General features: G+C 41.1%; 1 protein-coding gene across 1 annotated transcript in view; it reads right to left on the bottom strand.

The window, feature by feature from the left end:
• Positions 1–15,889, bottom strand: part of TEX261 (testis expressed 261) — a 124,374-nt gene that overhangs the window by 83,136 nt on the left and 25,349 nt on the right. The gene's annotated exons all lie outside the window — the stretch shown is intronic.

Below are 15,889 nucleotides of genomic sequence, written 5' to 3'. Positions count from 1 at the left end.
CGCCAAAAGTCAAGAATCACTATCTAGTGGCAAGTGGACATTGTACACCGTGGGGTAGACTGCAAGTCAAATTACACCCAGCAAATGAGAAAAGAGCTCACGCAAGTGAAGACACTGTTGGTATATTACCAAACCTAAAGTTGACATCCCGCACAACTCAGAACATTAAACTACGAATAGGCTGTGGGAGGCAGCGTCAAACACCTCCTGCCACCACATTCATCCTCCAAAGACTTGAAACTAGAGTAGAGTGTAGGTGACAACATTCCTGAGTAGACTGAGTGTTCCTAGGTCAAACCTGCCAATGGGCATGAAGACTGGTCATTTTAATTGCCAACGTTATGTGTGGTCAAACTAGTTCCTGGTCAATCAATAAGTAGGCTGGCTTCATCTACCAATAGGCATGCTGTAACTGGCCATAGAGGGGAAAAGAGCTCACGCAAGTGAAGGCACTTTGTTGGTATACCACCAAACAGTGCTCCAGATAAGATTTTGAGGTGGGAGTATTTTACTCCCTATTTTTAAACTTTGAGAGTAAATGTGATTTTAAGAGAGTAAAAAGGACTTTTCTCGTTTGAAAGAGTAAAATATATATGTGACATCCAATGGGGCAGCTCTCTGCATTATTTCTCAAAGGTCTGGCCATTTGATCTCTCCTGTATATATTTAAATGTTGGAAACACTAAAACCCAGCCAATTACATAGTAAAGCAAGCATGAATTGTATTGTGTGTTTTGAGGTTCGATAGCAGAATTGTCTTTTGATCTTTAATGAAAGTCCTCGCTTCCTGGAGCTATCACTACCTAATGGTATGCCAATGTTACGATACAACAGTGCAGAGAGGCAAGGACCCCATGCTAAATTCTATATCTAATCTCATGGTCTAATGAGTATTTATATAGCGATTTTGGCAAAGCGCTGTACATAGAACATATTGATCATAATTCTCACCAAACCAAAGTCGGTACTCCTTTATCGGACTCGAAAGGATATAAGGCTGAGTTGGCCGTGCCGGGATTCAAACCTGCAACCTACAGATCAAGCACAGACCGCAGCAACGAAGTGCTCAACCGGCTGAGCTATCTTATTGGCTAGCATCCTTCAGAGGTCGGTTAACTGAGTATCGACTGAGGTATAATAATCACAGTGCCTAGAATTTGGATGAACCATGTATGAAGCGCTACATAAAGTTCAATACCAATATGGATTATCACAGGCACATGTTTTGCTGAGTTTCTATTTCAATTACAAATGTAACTTTCATTTGTTTGTTATTGAAGAGCGCTTGCACTTCTGGAGAGTCAGGTTTTGGATGTTTTAATGGTAGTCTTGAAGATTTGAGAGGCTACAACACCCGTGATTGGTGAAAATCATTCACCATGGAACAAAGACTGCTGCCACTGACCATTTATAGTAATGTACCCCATTGACTGCAAGGTGGAATGGATATTAACTAGACCGTGCATAGTAATCATTTTACACACTGTTTTTATAATTAGAGTGTACATTACATTATAAGTGTAAAAATTATCTGCCTCTGCATGATTATGCACACAGCAAAGGAACTCTGAAAAATACAATTGTGCAATTCTGGTTTGGTTTCACTGGAAAAAAAAGCAAAAATATAAATTCTCAATTGCAGCTTAGTTTTCCATCTTAGTCATTTTTCAATTCTAAAATGCTAGGAAAATAAATGAGCAGCAACACAGCAGAAGCTGAATGGAAATAAATAATTCCTTTTATCACAGTGTGGAGTTTCTTTTTTTGAAAGGCTTCAGAGAAATACATTCTGTTTCAGAGGCGTTTATCCATGGCTTGTAATTACATCCATGTCGATAAAAATCAAAAGAAGCCTTCTGGTTTCTGTCAAGTAACCTGACCTTTGTACTGCCCTCTGCTCCAAGTGTAAATGTACACAGCAAAATAATAAAGCTGTCAAATTTACAAGATTTCCATGCGTAAAATGGCTTGGTACGCACGGCCTGCCACCAAACCTAAAGTTGACATCCTGCACTTTCTGCTGCAGTCAATCAACAACTCAGAACATTAAGTTGGCTTTGGGAGGCAGTGTCAAACACTACCTGCCATCACCTTCAGCCTTCAAAGCCTTGCGATTAGAGTGTCGAGTGACTTCTTTCCTGAGTATTCCCAAGTCAAACCTGCTACTGGGCACGAGGAGACTGCCCAGGTATGTGTAGTGAAACTAGATCCCAATCAATACGTAGACTGGCTTCATCTATCACTAGGCATGCTGTAACTGGCCATAGTACTTTCATTATAAAATCAGGGGTTGGCATTTTATTCCTAATTCACTTGTGAAGGACAGCTTTCCAAGTAGTATTTTGCCAAATGGACAAGTAGGTATTCTGTCCATGTGGCAGCTTGCCTAAAGAAGATGCTCTTTGAGTCGCTCACTTAACTGCTAGAACAAGGATTTCTTTTTATCTTTAGCAAGTGTCGAATATGCAGTAAAATGTAATCTCTCAATGGAAAGGCCACATTGTATAAAGAGCACAGAGGCATACCTGACGAGATAGGACTGTGATGCAAGTATCCTAGTTGTACATGCATAATCCTTTACAGCACATGCATGCATACCATAAAATGGCATATGTGGACCATCTAGAAATGTAATTTGTGTCAGCATATGACCATTGGGCTGAGTTACCACTTCATGCATATTTCTTTTTAGCCCCTATAAAGGTGGATACTTTATACCCATTTGTGATGTTGCAACATTTAAAGCGTGGGGTGTACAGCTCTTTGCACGACAATAATGGTGCCAGTGCACACAGAAGAGTACTGTGATGTATGTGTTGCAGTTGGCCATATAGCCCAGAGTGCATCAGATTTCCTTGATAATAAAGCTTTAAGTGGGATACAAAATCGAGGCAAAGGAAAAGAGGGTGTGGCAAAATGATGCTGGCCAAAGGGGTGGTCAAGTGACTGAATGCAAAGGCCACATGGTCCATAACAATACATCAAGAGGACCTGCAAATATTTACTTTGGCCCACCCATCATGGTCTCATGTGGTCCATCTTGAATCCAGTCTGCATAACTCCCACTGGTTCATTTCTAAATCAAATGTGGACTATGACCAAATCCCTTCTGGATATCAATAAGTGAGAACCACCACGTTTCTGAAAAACTTGGACGTATAACTGTAGGTAAGATTTTAACTTTAGAGCTAAATCTACCTCACTTGTGAGAACCCCAGAACCCTTTACTGGGCTGGTAGATTTGTCCCTATACCTCAGTGACTGGGAAGCTTTTTCCACAATCACAGATCCTTTTACTCTTTTTATGGATGTCATTTATAAGACTCTCCATAGTCCTTTTAATTTTAACCTCTTTGACAACTTTTGGTATATACCTTTCCATTGTTAAAGGGTTGCACTTGGGGTTCCCCTTTAACTTTCTCTGACTAGCCTTGTGAGAACTACAGTTCCCAATGGTAGAAAGGATATTTCTATCCCTTCTACATTTTGTTAGGTGAAACCAGCACACCCCGCCTTATGAGGAGTGCTGGGGAGATACAATGCATCACCCTTTCTCACTGGTGCTGTAACCATTCTGTTTCAGGGACAAGCTTAATTTAAATGGCTGGTGGGAGTGAACCTTTTTACAAATTCGGTGCACCTGTACCGTGGGCTGTTTCCACATTTGACCAAAATTCCCCCTTCAGATTAGTTTGTGTGATTTTTATCTTTGGTAGGAGACCTCAATCAAGCCTGTCAGGCTCCAGAGTGCATTTGAAGGCAGGAAGTGGGGGGGGGGGGGATATCAAATCTCTGCAGCCCTTTGTCTTCTAGCCTGCCTGCGAGAATACAGTTCAAACTGGGTTCCCAACACCATCCAGTTTAAATGATGCACGTCTGTTTAATTGACTGGGTTCCTGCATAAAGGTTTGATCCTGGGATCCGTAGAAGTAGTCAACCACTGAACCGGAATTGGAAGAGGAAGATGAAGATACCACGGCTGAGACAATTTCCAGCAACCAGAGAGCCTACTGTGTAATCGGAGCCTGCAGTTACCCTTCAAACGAAGCAACTTGTGTACCCTCTCCCAGAGCCTGGTGAGATCCACTACAAGACCATCTGCATTTTGAGCCATCCCACATTGTGCTGCGACCTTGCGGGGCTGCAAGACCCCAATATCCTGAGACCTCGATCCATCGTGCAGTGCATGGAATCGAGCTGAAACTTTGGCGGCATCCTGCTGGACCTCCAGAGACGCGATTCCAGTCCTTCAAGACACCTCACCAGAGGGCTGGACCAGATTAGCAACACAAATCCAATCAGCGATAATCTGTCTCTTGTATCCTGGTTTTGGTATCCTGAAAAGGGTACCAAAACCACAGTTGCATCCAGCCACGAAGAAACTCTTGCCTGGAGCCATCCCCATTGATTTTCTGTCTTCAAGACAAGGAATTCAGCGAATGGGTTTTGGCTGCAGATCCTGAAGTCTCGCCTGCTGCAACCTCTTCTTCAGTGCCGAGTAAACCATGTGAAGAAACTCTTTGCCTTGAGCCTTCCCCGAAATCCCTTCTGAAAAGTCCCTTCCAGTGTCTCTCTTCAGTCTTCATGACAAAGGAATTCATCGACTAGGTTTTTGGCTGCAGAACCTGAAGTCCTCTTGCTACAATTCGTCCATGCTAAGGTATTGTGATGGGTTGGGTATTTATTTACCGTAAGCCTGTGTGATTTCTGCATAGCTTCTGGTGTGGTTCACCAAAGCCCATTGCTGAAATCCTCCTAGGGTTTCTTCTCAGAGGTACCTGGACCCTTTCAACTACTCTAAAGAGAGATACTTTGTTTGAACAGTCTTCCTTAGGAACCTTTGACTTTTGCTACTAATTCGGTGCCTATCCTGAACTGCTGTTGGACACTAGGAGACCTAGTGACCACCCTTCCGCCATTGAGAACACTCATGCTCCAAGAAAAAGGGAAAGACTAAGGATTTGGCTTGTTGCCTAGAAAAGAGAACACATGTTCAAAAGTGTACTTACTTGTAAATGAGTTGGTTCGTAACTGCAACTCTGAGTGAGAAGTTACAAAAGTTGTTACTTACCTTGAATGTGTGTTCAGAAAAGTTAATGTAAGGTTATTTTTTACAAACCTGAGAATTGGTTATGCCTCTTCCCAAATGTAATGCTATTGGATTCACTTAAATATTTCTTTCAGAATATTAGTGTGCAGTGTGCAAGTTCACCAACTGGGTTTTGCTTTCCGTGGTCTATTTTATACAGATTCTAAAACAGTATTGGGTTTAAGTTGCTGGTAGCTCCTTTAAGTAGTATATGGGTTTCACTTACCTTGAAAAGATGTGTCATCCTAAAATAAGTTAAAGAGTTATTGCTTACCTTAGTCTGTGTTCCACTGACCTGAAAAGCAACTGTAATCTTATATTACAGCATCAGATTTTACCTGCCTCGTATAGCTGTGTGCCATTCTTAAAAAGTGTTATGTAGGTGTAGCTGACCTTGGTCTGCCTAGTGCAACCCTAAATTTGTGCAGAAAGTTATTGCTTACCTTAGTCCGGGTTCCGCTGATCTGAACATGGTAATTGTATATTACTCCAAAAGGTCTTACTTACCTGGTATAACTGCGTTTTATCCTGAATGTAGTTATAGGTTTACACCGTTCCTTGAATCTGTGTTCCACTATTCAGAAAAGTATCCTGGTAACAGGGTTGGTTTACCAATTGGTTCCTTACCTGACTGTCACTGTATAACTGACAGGGTCTACTACCCTTGACCTACAGTAAAGTAATCTAAAAGTAACTGATGGTTTTACTCCCCATGAATAGGTGTGTCCTAAAATAAGTGTATGTTAAGGTCCGTCTTCCCTAGAATTACTGTTAGTTATTCTGAAGAATGTGTATGCCTTGATCTGTGTACCTTCAAGCATTGTGTCGTGTTTTTGTAATGCGTTTATGACTATGACCAGTACATACCAAGACTTAACTTGGCCTACTTGTATTTATAATAAACCTTTATTTTTTTTGTAATTCTTCTGGTTGTCAGTGTTTGTTGAATCCTTGGTATACTACAAGTTATTTGTACCTTCCTGCAGCCCTCTGTCCCTCCTAAGATAAGCCTGGCTGCTCCGTCTATGCAACCATATACTCAGGTGGCACAGCCTTAAACCAAGAGTGGAGTCGTGTACTGTCTCAGTTGAATGGTTTTCCTAGGCCCTTAGTCGGACTTCAGAAAAATTGTCCTGACAATAAGCACCGACTACGTACCACTACATATCAAACCTTAAAACTCCCTATGGTATTGATGTAATCTACCTAATATCTGAAGCAAGTGCTAAGGTTAGAGTGCTTCTACATAGAGTTGTTTCGTAGAATATGTAGGTGTAAAGGTAGTGTTTCTACATTAACTATGGTATTCACACTGTTTGTAGACTATTTTTTTGTGATATTAAAAGGGACGTTCGATTATTTTATTGGCCCAATGGATAGGGCATGTATTTTCTGCATATATCGATCAAACAGAATTGTTTTTCCAAAGCAACTTACCTTCGATGTTCTGACATTTACTAAAACGCCATCTTGTGATAATCATATTCGTTCATCACCCTAAATTGAAGTCCCCTCATGGCAGTAAATCGGATCACCCGCCTTCAAGCTGACAGATGTTTACGCCCCTTGTCACAATGCCAGTATATGTCTCATTCTAACGTCCTCTTTGTGCAATTTATTAACGTCCCTCCATGGTAATGTCAAGGCGCCCCTTTCCTCGATAAGTATCAACACACCCTTTCTGATCAGACAATATTTGAGTTTCTTCTGCCTGAGTGACCGTCTATTCCATTACGCGCCTCCACAACTTTTGTGCTGTGGTCAGCAACCCAACTACGACAAACTCAACTGAAAAAGGTACTTGCACTAGCTCAAATGAACTACTCTTTAAGCACTTTCAATGTCAATAATTACTGCATAATTGACAAATGTCTTTAAATAGTATGCTTATATCAGTTCTTTTTTCCATCTGCCAATGAGAACTTTCCAACTTTGGGCCTATTCCTGTTGTCTTTGCACTATGGGTTTTTATGTGTTTCATCGCTTTTTCACAGCATTTAAAAATAAAACCGCAATTCATTACTTTATCCAAATTATTATTTTTCTCCCACAGTTTTTCTACTTCTTCAATCCTCAATTATTGCATCCATTCAGCCATACTTTTTTACGGGACGGAGTATACCGAAGAGAAAATGGGCAAGAGAGAATGTAGCTGAAAAGATGGTGAATCCAGTGAAAGTAATTACCATTTTCCCGGAATCCTGATCCTCGTCGCATGGAAGACGTTTCCACTTGGTGTACCTAGCATCAATGTGAGATAATGCCAACTTTGGAAAACTGCTGTTGCAGTAAAAACTCTGCTGCTTGGCCTACATAGCCGAAGAAGAGCCTCCACTACTATGCGTTACCCAGCTGCATGACTTCAAGGCAGCATGCCTTGCAAGCGACATCTTGAGAATGCGGATGGTGCTGATGCAAACTTTTAGCAACTGTTCACCCTTGTGCTCCTAGTAATGAGTCTGTATGTTTTATTTGTGACAACCTTTCACTATAGCCTTTTATGTTCTCCTAGTACATTGTGATCTCATGGGTTCATTAACAATATATTTTTTGATACATTGGAAAGTTATATATTGGAAACTGATGGCTCGAACCACGCCTACCTGTGTGGTTCAGAGACATCCGTGAACAATTTCCTGGTTCCCCCGAACAATACAAGGGAGCTTTACAGACAGTACCCCTACCAGATAATCATAATTTGTAGTTAGTATCTGACATCAACCTTTTGTAGAAATGTACATTAAGAAAATATTTTACTTTCAATAAAAAATATATGTATCTAATAATTTTGCATCATTTTCTAATTATTTCAATTTAGTGTCAAGATTTTTTGTGAATTTCAAATTCTCATATTTTCAACAACATACAAAAGGCACAAACCCTAAAGTCCAAATACTCAGTACTTGCATTAAAAGGGGGCAGGGGGTTGCATTTTCTAATTTCTTCACATGCTACTTCTTGTCGTCAGGTACTCTAGATTTCATGTGATTCTATTTAGGAATACATAACATTTATCAATATTAAATGTTAACAATGATTACACATTGACAGTCACAGGAAATAAAAGTAATGAAGTAAGTGAATGAAAGTGTTTGGCCAAGATACCAACACCACCAAGTATAATAAAAATAGTATGCTATACCATCAAGAACAAAGATTATTGTTACTGCCATCAATATGTTTCCAATATCATTCTCACTCGATTAAAATCTATACAAAACACTTCTCCCTTATCAATGCAATTAGATGATTTATTATTATTTTTTGGGCCAGCAGGTTCACCCGAGTGAATGTACAACTCAACGTGTTCTTGCATCCATCGACAATTGTCCACATAGGACCTGGTGTTTCCATACTTCCCTTTGAAGACCCCGTCCCTGCAATCAACATATCTGTGTCCTTTGACAAAACTTCCGGGCCTATTGCGCTACCTTCATCCACATCCATTCCCCTCTCGGATCAATGGCAGTTGTCACTTGCGGCCATGCCCTTTCAATAGTTGTTTGGAGACGCCTACATTCTTCTTTGAAATTTGACATCAATTCTTCACCTCCATCAATATTTACACATCCCCAAATATGGCTAGATACAATACTAGATCATGGACCAAAATAAAATACAAAATAAAAAAAAAAATATAAGCCTCTCCACGTGACAAATTCACATACACACAGACTTTTCTAAGTGTTTATAAGCTCATTCAAATCCTTAGCAAGAAAACATCTCTGCAGTCTACTATGTATGTCATCGCAACGCTTGTTATCTTCATTGCTGAATCGCCTTGTCGATTTTTCCTATTACAGGTAATTAAACTGTTGGTTATTACAGTGTTCTTGTTTTCAGCTCAATAACATTATAAACCTGTCTATGCATTATTATATCTGGAATTCATACATCCCATGATAGCATCTTTTTTTAAATATCTAATGTTTTGTCATCCCTCTTTTCTTTTGGAGGCACAATGGATGATCAATATATATACACACCAGTAATACGTTTCATGATGTGACAGACCATTGACATTAAAGTCAGACAAGCTTACAGGGTAGTTACCAAACACTAAAGTGCTTTGTCGTGGCAAGGTTTTTAATCAGTGAATTAATCAGTCATACTTTAATAATTGTTATACATTTTAAAACATTTTTACTAGATCTTCCTGAATAAAAAAATAATTCCATCATGTATTGTTTTGGGTGCCCCAATGCCAGCCACAACTCCAGGTATCGTTATGCATATTCCTCCCCCCAAACCCCAAGGATATGTTGTTGATACTAATATAGTTGGTTAATTGTGGATTTCCAGTATCTGAGATGGACATCACAGCAAAGTATGTCTTGGGAGGATGCGAGGAGGCAAATACGTCTGCACCATGCACTTCTCAGAAGATATGTACAAACCATCAAAGCTCACTAAAAACTGTTGCCCCAGACTCACTCGCAAATTTACTTTCCAATTTTGTTCCAACTGTTTTTCAACAAACTGAGTCAGGCGAGTAGCGACCATGAATGACTAATGTCAAAAAAATTATATTTATTAAACTTGTGTGCCAATAGGTAATGGTATGAACAGTGGAGTTTGTGTAATATTGGTATATTTATTGTAAGCTTTTCTATTATGTTACAAATTTACACATGCATTTAAATTTTAGACTTTTTCCTTGAATAAATAGCTACTTTGTGCATACACACAATTTCACTGCAATGTGAGCCTTTCAAAAAACTTGAATAGCAGTATCTGTAAATTGGTTATTTTTTCAAATAACGATTAAAATGTATATGATTACGTAAACCACACTGATGGAAGTCCACACGATTAACTCTGAGGAAACGACAGACACCCCAAAAATCCAAACAGTGATCCTGACCGACTAATAAACCGATTCATGATGTATTAAATGTTCTATTTTTATGACCAATATATATCGTTTCTTGACCATTGTTATGAATATATAAATTGAGCAAGCATCTTCTACAAATATTCTCGAATCAAGCTCACTTCCTGTTCAAGTAATATATTTTTCTGTTCTAACAGTATCTGACTATAGTTGTATAAGGTTAAGTTCAACTTTTAAACAAATTGAGAATTGTTATCGATTAAATTTATTGATAATTAGAATGTTGAATCTTAGCACAGTTTCTATTCTCTTAAATTTATATCTCCTGAAGGCAGGAGATAAGCCTTGTGGGCTGCAACATCTCCTAAACACAGTTAGACGCTGCAGGCGCAGCGATTCCATTAGCAGATTGAAGGTAAGCCCTGATCGGCTTTTAGAATGTAGAATTTACAAAAATAAAAAATCGTGATGCGAGCGCTCCAAACTTGCTACTTTTTGCTTGAAGATCTCCTACCAGCTTACCTTGTGCAAATGCGGGGCATGCTTTACAAAGGTTATATATAACCTTTGCTGGTTATATCCGATTTTCGAGATTCTCTTCTAAAATGGCCGCCGCATCCACATGTTGAGAATTCCGCCAGCTGCCTCCCTGATTGGGTAGCCCTTGCACTGAAGAGTCAATCCCAGGCACCAGCAGGCAGAAGACGGCCCCCTCACTCAAGGCCCCTCAGTAAGGCCCCCGTTTTGAGCTTGTCCAGGTATTGAGGGCTCAGAGCCCCCCCTTACCACCTCATGGAACAACCACCAGGCATGCAGCCTTTTACCCCACGAACGTGGGCCTCTAGTAACCCCTCAAGAATTCAGGAAGGCAGAATGGCATAGGCACACCTCGGTTCAAAGGCTGTTTAGGTTGGTGGAAAAAGCGATCTCCAGCCATGACTGGAGATCGCTTTTTCCACCAACCTAAACAGCCTTTGAACCGAGGTGTGCCTATGCCATTCTGCCTTCCTTTTCTTATCTAACCTTTCTTTCAATGCATTTATGTGCCTTAGTGCAAATTCTAATCCTGGTGTGCACCCCATTTTGCATTGCTTTCTGTGCCCCTGTGCAAAATCAAATCCTGGTTTGTTTTACTATCTCTGCACCCCATTGTTTGTACTAAAGTGTTCCCATTGCATGAGGTTTCTTGCTTCCCTTAGCTACTAGGCCGCCTGGCGAGTCGTGCTCATACTGTGCAGCCCCTCCATCTTCCTCCTTTCCTCCGCCATCCCTATGTCACTCACCATCTCCCCCTAAGTTTTCTAACCTCTATACTATCCCCTATCCTCCCTATTTCACGAAGTCTGGAAGAATACATCTTTTAAAAAAACATCCTTATCACTTACCCTGGCATACCAATTGCAGACAGCTATGTCAGGGCAACTTCCAGATGGATTATCACCGATAGCCTCTTTTCTGTCCCCTCTACGAGATCTATGGACACTTTCTCATCTCTACTCTCACATCTTCACCCATTAATGGTGGCGCTAGATCAGAAGTAGTCTTGGCTAACTTCTCTTCATCCGTGTAGCACTTCCAGTGTTGTGCACAGGACACACAACTATTCTTCAAACTTCCCTCTAATCCTCTACTTACCTCATCCATCATTCCTGACTGCCTATCTGACATCCAGTCCTGGTGTCCTCCAATTATTTCTGTCTCAATGCCATCAAGAATTAAATCCTTCCAATTGTGTCTCCTGCCCCTTCACTCTGGCCACCCTCTTTGGGCTCTCTCCCTTCTCCTGAAGCAAAAAACCTTGAGTCATCTTCGACTGCTCTCTTTCCTTCCTTCCTTCCTCACATCCAGGACCTTGCAAAGAAGACCAACTTTCAACTTCACCTCCTCAAAGGAATCCTTCCTTTCCTCGCTTTTCCCCAGAAGCTCACTGTCTCTACTCTGGTACTCTATAAGTTTGACTACTGCAATAGCCTCTTCCTTAATCTACCCTCTTCCTCCCCTCCAGACTTATCTTTGGCCTCAAGCCCAGGGACCGCATCTCTCCAGCCATAAAAACCTTCCACTGGCTGCTGGTTACTGAAAGAATTAAATGCAAAAACCTCTGCATCATCCATAAGGCTGTCTAGTGCCGAGAACCACGCCATCTATAACTGGCTCTCACTAAATACGCTCCATCCGATTATTAAGTTCCTCGGGCAACAACTCGCTGCGTTTTAAGCGATTCACTAAATAGCGAGCCGGTGGACAATCTCTTTCCTCTGCTGAATCCCTCTTACAGAACAGCCTCCCCTTCCTCTTTGTCTTGAGCCGATCTCCTCAAATTACGGAAGCTCCTCGAGACATTCCTTTTCACCTCCTCCCCCTTCCCTCCTTTGCTAAATCCCACAGTTGCTGAGATTGGGGACCATGGTCCTTATGTGTCCACCTGGGTCCTGGCCTCACACCTCCAATCGCTTTCAGCCTCTGCCCACTCCCAGCACTTGCCTTAGGAGCCCACTGGCCTGTGCTATCACAGGCCTGCACTTATTTATTGGCAGTCAACCACTCACCAAAGGATCGCTGCCATTCACCTAGCAGCTAGCAACTTACTACCTAGCACCTCTCTCCTCGTTACTCCTAGCGCTTACCCCCATCCCCTCCCACCTCTCCCTCTGCACTTGCATGCTCACAAGGCCTACCTAGTTGGAACGCCTCTCTATTTGCCTTTCATCCCATGTTCCCTCCCTGTTGCCCTGTGGACACTTTGAAACACAATTGACTTGATGTATAAGTGCCTTATAAATGCACAATAAATAAAACTTATCCTTGAACATTATATTTATGTTAAAAAAATGTATATACAGGAGGGGGACGGTACTTCGGCAACATACTCTACTTTTATTGCAACCGGTCAGGCGGATGAGGTAAGACACATGATACTTTATTGAATATTAACAATTGGTGATAAATTATAGTGTTTACAAGTAATAACATTGTTGAAAAATCTCACGCATGCAATCCTCAATGTAGTAGTGCCAGTCAACTTCCTACACGCAAAATTGACAGTAATTCATTAAAAAAAACATCTATGATTGTAGATGAATTGCAGGAATCTTATTCTCTAAATGGTCCATGTATGCATTAATATACTGTAGCTGGACATCTAAGTGCAAAAAATGGAAAATCATAATACAGCACATTTATTTAGGATCACAGTGCTAACTCTAATGCAAAATACCTGTGACACCAGTTAAGTTCCACAGGTACATTTCAAAATCAATTGTTAAAATGTTTTGTTACGTACAATGATCGTCTTCCTCATAAAAATACATGCGTTTTCAATCATAAAAAAGTGTTTGTCAATATATTTACCATTTCTTTGGCGTTTGGATAACTTGTTGAAATTCGACAAGCATACAAGGTAACTTATCAAGATGTAATCTTTGTTACCAAAGGAGTTAACATTGTCTAATTAGTATCCCAGGTTTATTGCATGTTTTGTTATGTACAACAAGTGTATTACTGTATCGGTCGAGATGGAAGCGACCACAGATACAAATAATACGGACGATCATCATTTATCATTCATTGAACTTTTAATGTTCTGTTCATTAAGTGAAAGTGTATTTGTGTTTGTTCCTTGCCACAGAAGAGATGTACGGTTATTTACAACTTTTTGTGAATGTTACGTTACAGTTATGTGATGGACAAGGCACATCAAGAGTGCCAGTATCAAAACACATGTAAATACGATCTAGGCTTTTACATTTTTTACTAAGTGGCAATTTGGAATTTCTTTCATTGGTATTAGGTTGCAAGGTTGATAGTCATATGTTATGTAATTGTGAAAGAAATAAGCTTTTTTTAATGTATTAGAGGACTAGGAAGACGACGAGCAGGATGACTCCGACCACACCACTAACAAAGGATGACACCTGCCAAAAAACAATGTCACACATGAGCAACTAATGTTTAAGGTTGCGAATGCTCGTCCCAAGGTTCAGAATCGGGATGCCGATGTGCAGTGGCCGGAATTTAAACTGAACATCACCAGTGAGCCATAGAAAGTATCAATGGATCATTGTTACAGCACAAAACTTCAAATAGAACGAACCGTCACAGAACTTACCGACAACACAGAGGATGCGTCATTACTTGCCGATCCTCAGACCTAATCCGCACTTTCGAAACAATTTCTGTCAAAGACACAATGGTCCCCGTTTCCCCAATACATTCTTAAAATCCAGAAATACCACAGATTGAAATCACAGACACATCTTCGGAATTAATCGACAACTATGTGCAAGACCCTGACTTCACCAGGGGAAGCACGGAGGACTTATCCACTACCATAGAATCTCAAACCACCATATTGCAGGATGATTGGCCATTGAGGGATCCAAAATACATTGTGTTTGACAGCTGCCTGCTACAGATTATACAAAGTATACATGCGACTATAGGCTACATAGGAGGATTTGTTGCGAGCCACCTGGTGAAGTTAGACTAGTCAAGGCACCAAACCGAACATCTGGGGAGTTGTCTGCGCGACCATTATACTTTTTCGTGGTTCGCACAACCCGTTCTAGGAAAAAGTATCATGTGGGAATTTGATTTGTTTTTCTGCTCTGTTGTTCAGTGGTTTAACGTTTAGTAAGATTTCGAGTTTCTGTAAATTTGTAGGGCTAGAGTTCCTTGCTAAAACTGCATACTACAAATATTAGACAGTTCTTGTTCCCAGCCATTAGTAACGCCTGGAATCTCAAACAGATCTCAATAGACAATACTCTCACAGGCAAAAGGGTCAGGCTTGCTGGTGATGGACAGTGTGATACAGTCTTTGATTTTCGGCCAAGTACTGCACTTACCACTTACAGGACATGGACACAAAAAACAGTCAGTTCTGTTGTGGTGCAAGTGTCAGAACGTACATCCTCTGTGGCCAGGGAGAATTATGGTTTCATTAAATCCATTGAACTTCTGCAATGAAGGGGATTGCAAATGGAACAGATAGCCACTGACTGGCACGCTGGAATAGCAAAAGGTCATGCAAGCGCAATTCCCGCACAAAGCATCAATTTGATATATGGCACATTGCAAAATCAATATCCCCAGAAATTACAGCTGCTGGTAAGATATGGGGGTCAGAAAATGTTTTTAAATGGTCGCAGTTGCTGAGCAGGTGGATCACCTGGCCTAAGCACAGCCCACCTTCTTAGCTGTGCATCTTCCTTTCTAACTCTTAGATCAAGGGCATCTCTCGGCCGGGCGTCCAAATCGAAGAGCAAACGAAGAAAATGGCAATGCCTGTTTGGGCCCGTTTGGCCAGGACGACTCATGGCCCAAACCCCTACTCAGACAACAGGTAAGGATGGGCTGACATGAGTTTTCTCCCTCTGTCCCCACAGGCCATCCCCACCATCATCAGGCAATGCCAACTTCTCTGGTGCTGGGGTGAGAACAGGTGCTCCGTGGCACAGTAAGATGTGTTCTCTGAACTATTGTTGTTACCCCTCCCCCCTTGCTTACTGTTACCTGCCCATTCTACTGTGTGTCCTGGTCGGTTTGGATTCCCACAAAACAATTTAGGTTAGTAGTCAGTTCCCCTGCTGCATTTTATACATGTTCTTGTACCTTGTGCCTCACATAACAATGTTTCTGTTGATCAGCCAGTGCGCAAGCTGGTATCAATAGGAACAACACATGCGGTTAGCATTCTATGCACAGGAATCGACTGTTTGGCAGCGCTTCAGCCACTACAGATGCCGCTGCATTACTCTTAGCGGAAAGGATATCTGTGTAGGAGAAAAACAGTGTTCGTACAGTTACACCCATCGAGCTACTGGAATCTTATATGTAATGTCTTTTAGTCTAAACTTTGTTTTCCACCGATAAATAGTCACTGCAAACTGCAGACAAGTATTGTTTACTGTTGCCTAGTTACCCGACGCCTCTCCACGAAGTCCTGTGACGTCATGGTAGGTGCT

This window comes from Ambystoma mexicanum, chromosome 6q, assembly GCF_040938575.1.
Source record: "Ambystoma mexicanum isolate Mex_15411 chromosome 6q, UKY_AmexF1_1, whole genome shotgun sequence".
Lineage (NCBI taxonomy): Eukaryota > Metazoa > Chordata > Amphibia > Caudata > Ambystomatidae > Ambystoma > Ambystoma mexicanum.
The sequence above is the reverse complement of the archived record's forward strand: the minus strand, read 5'-3'. Positions and strand labels throughout refer to the sequence as shown.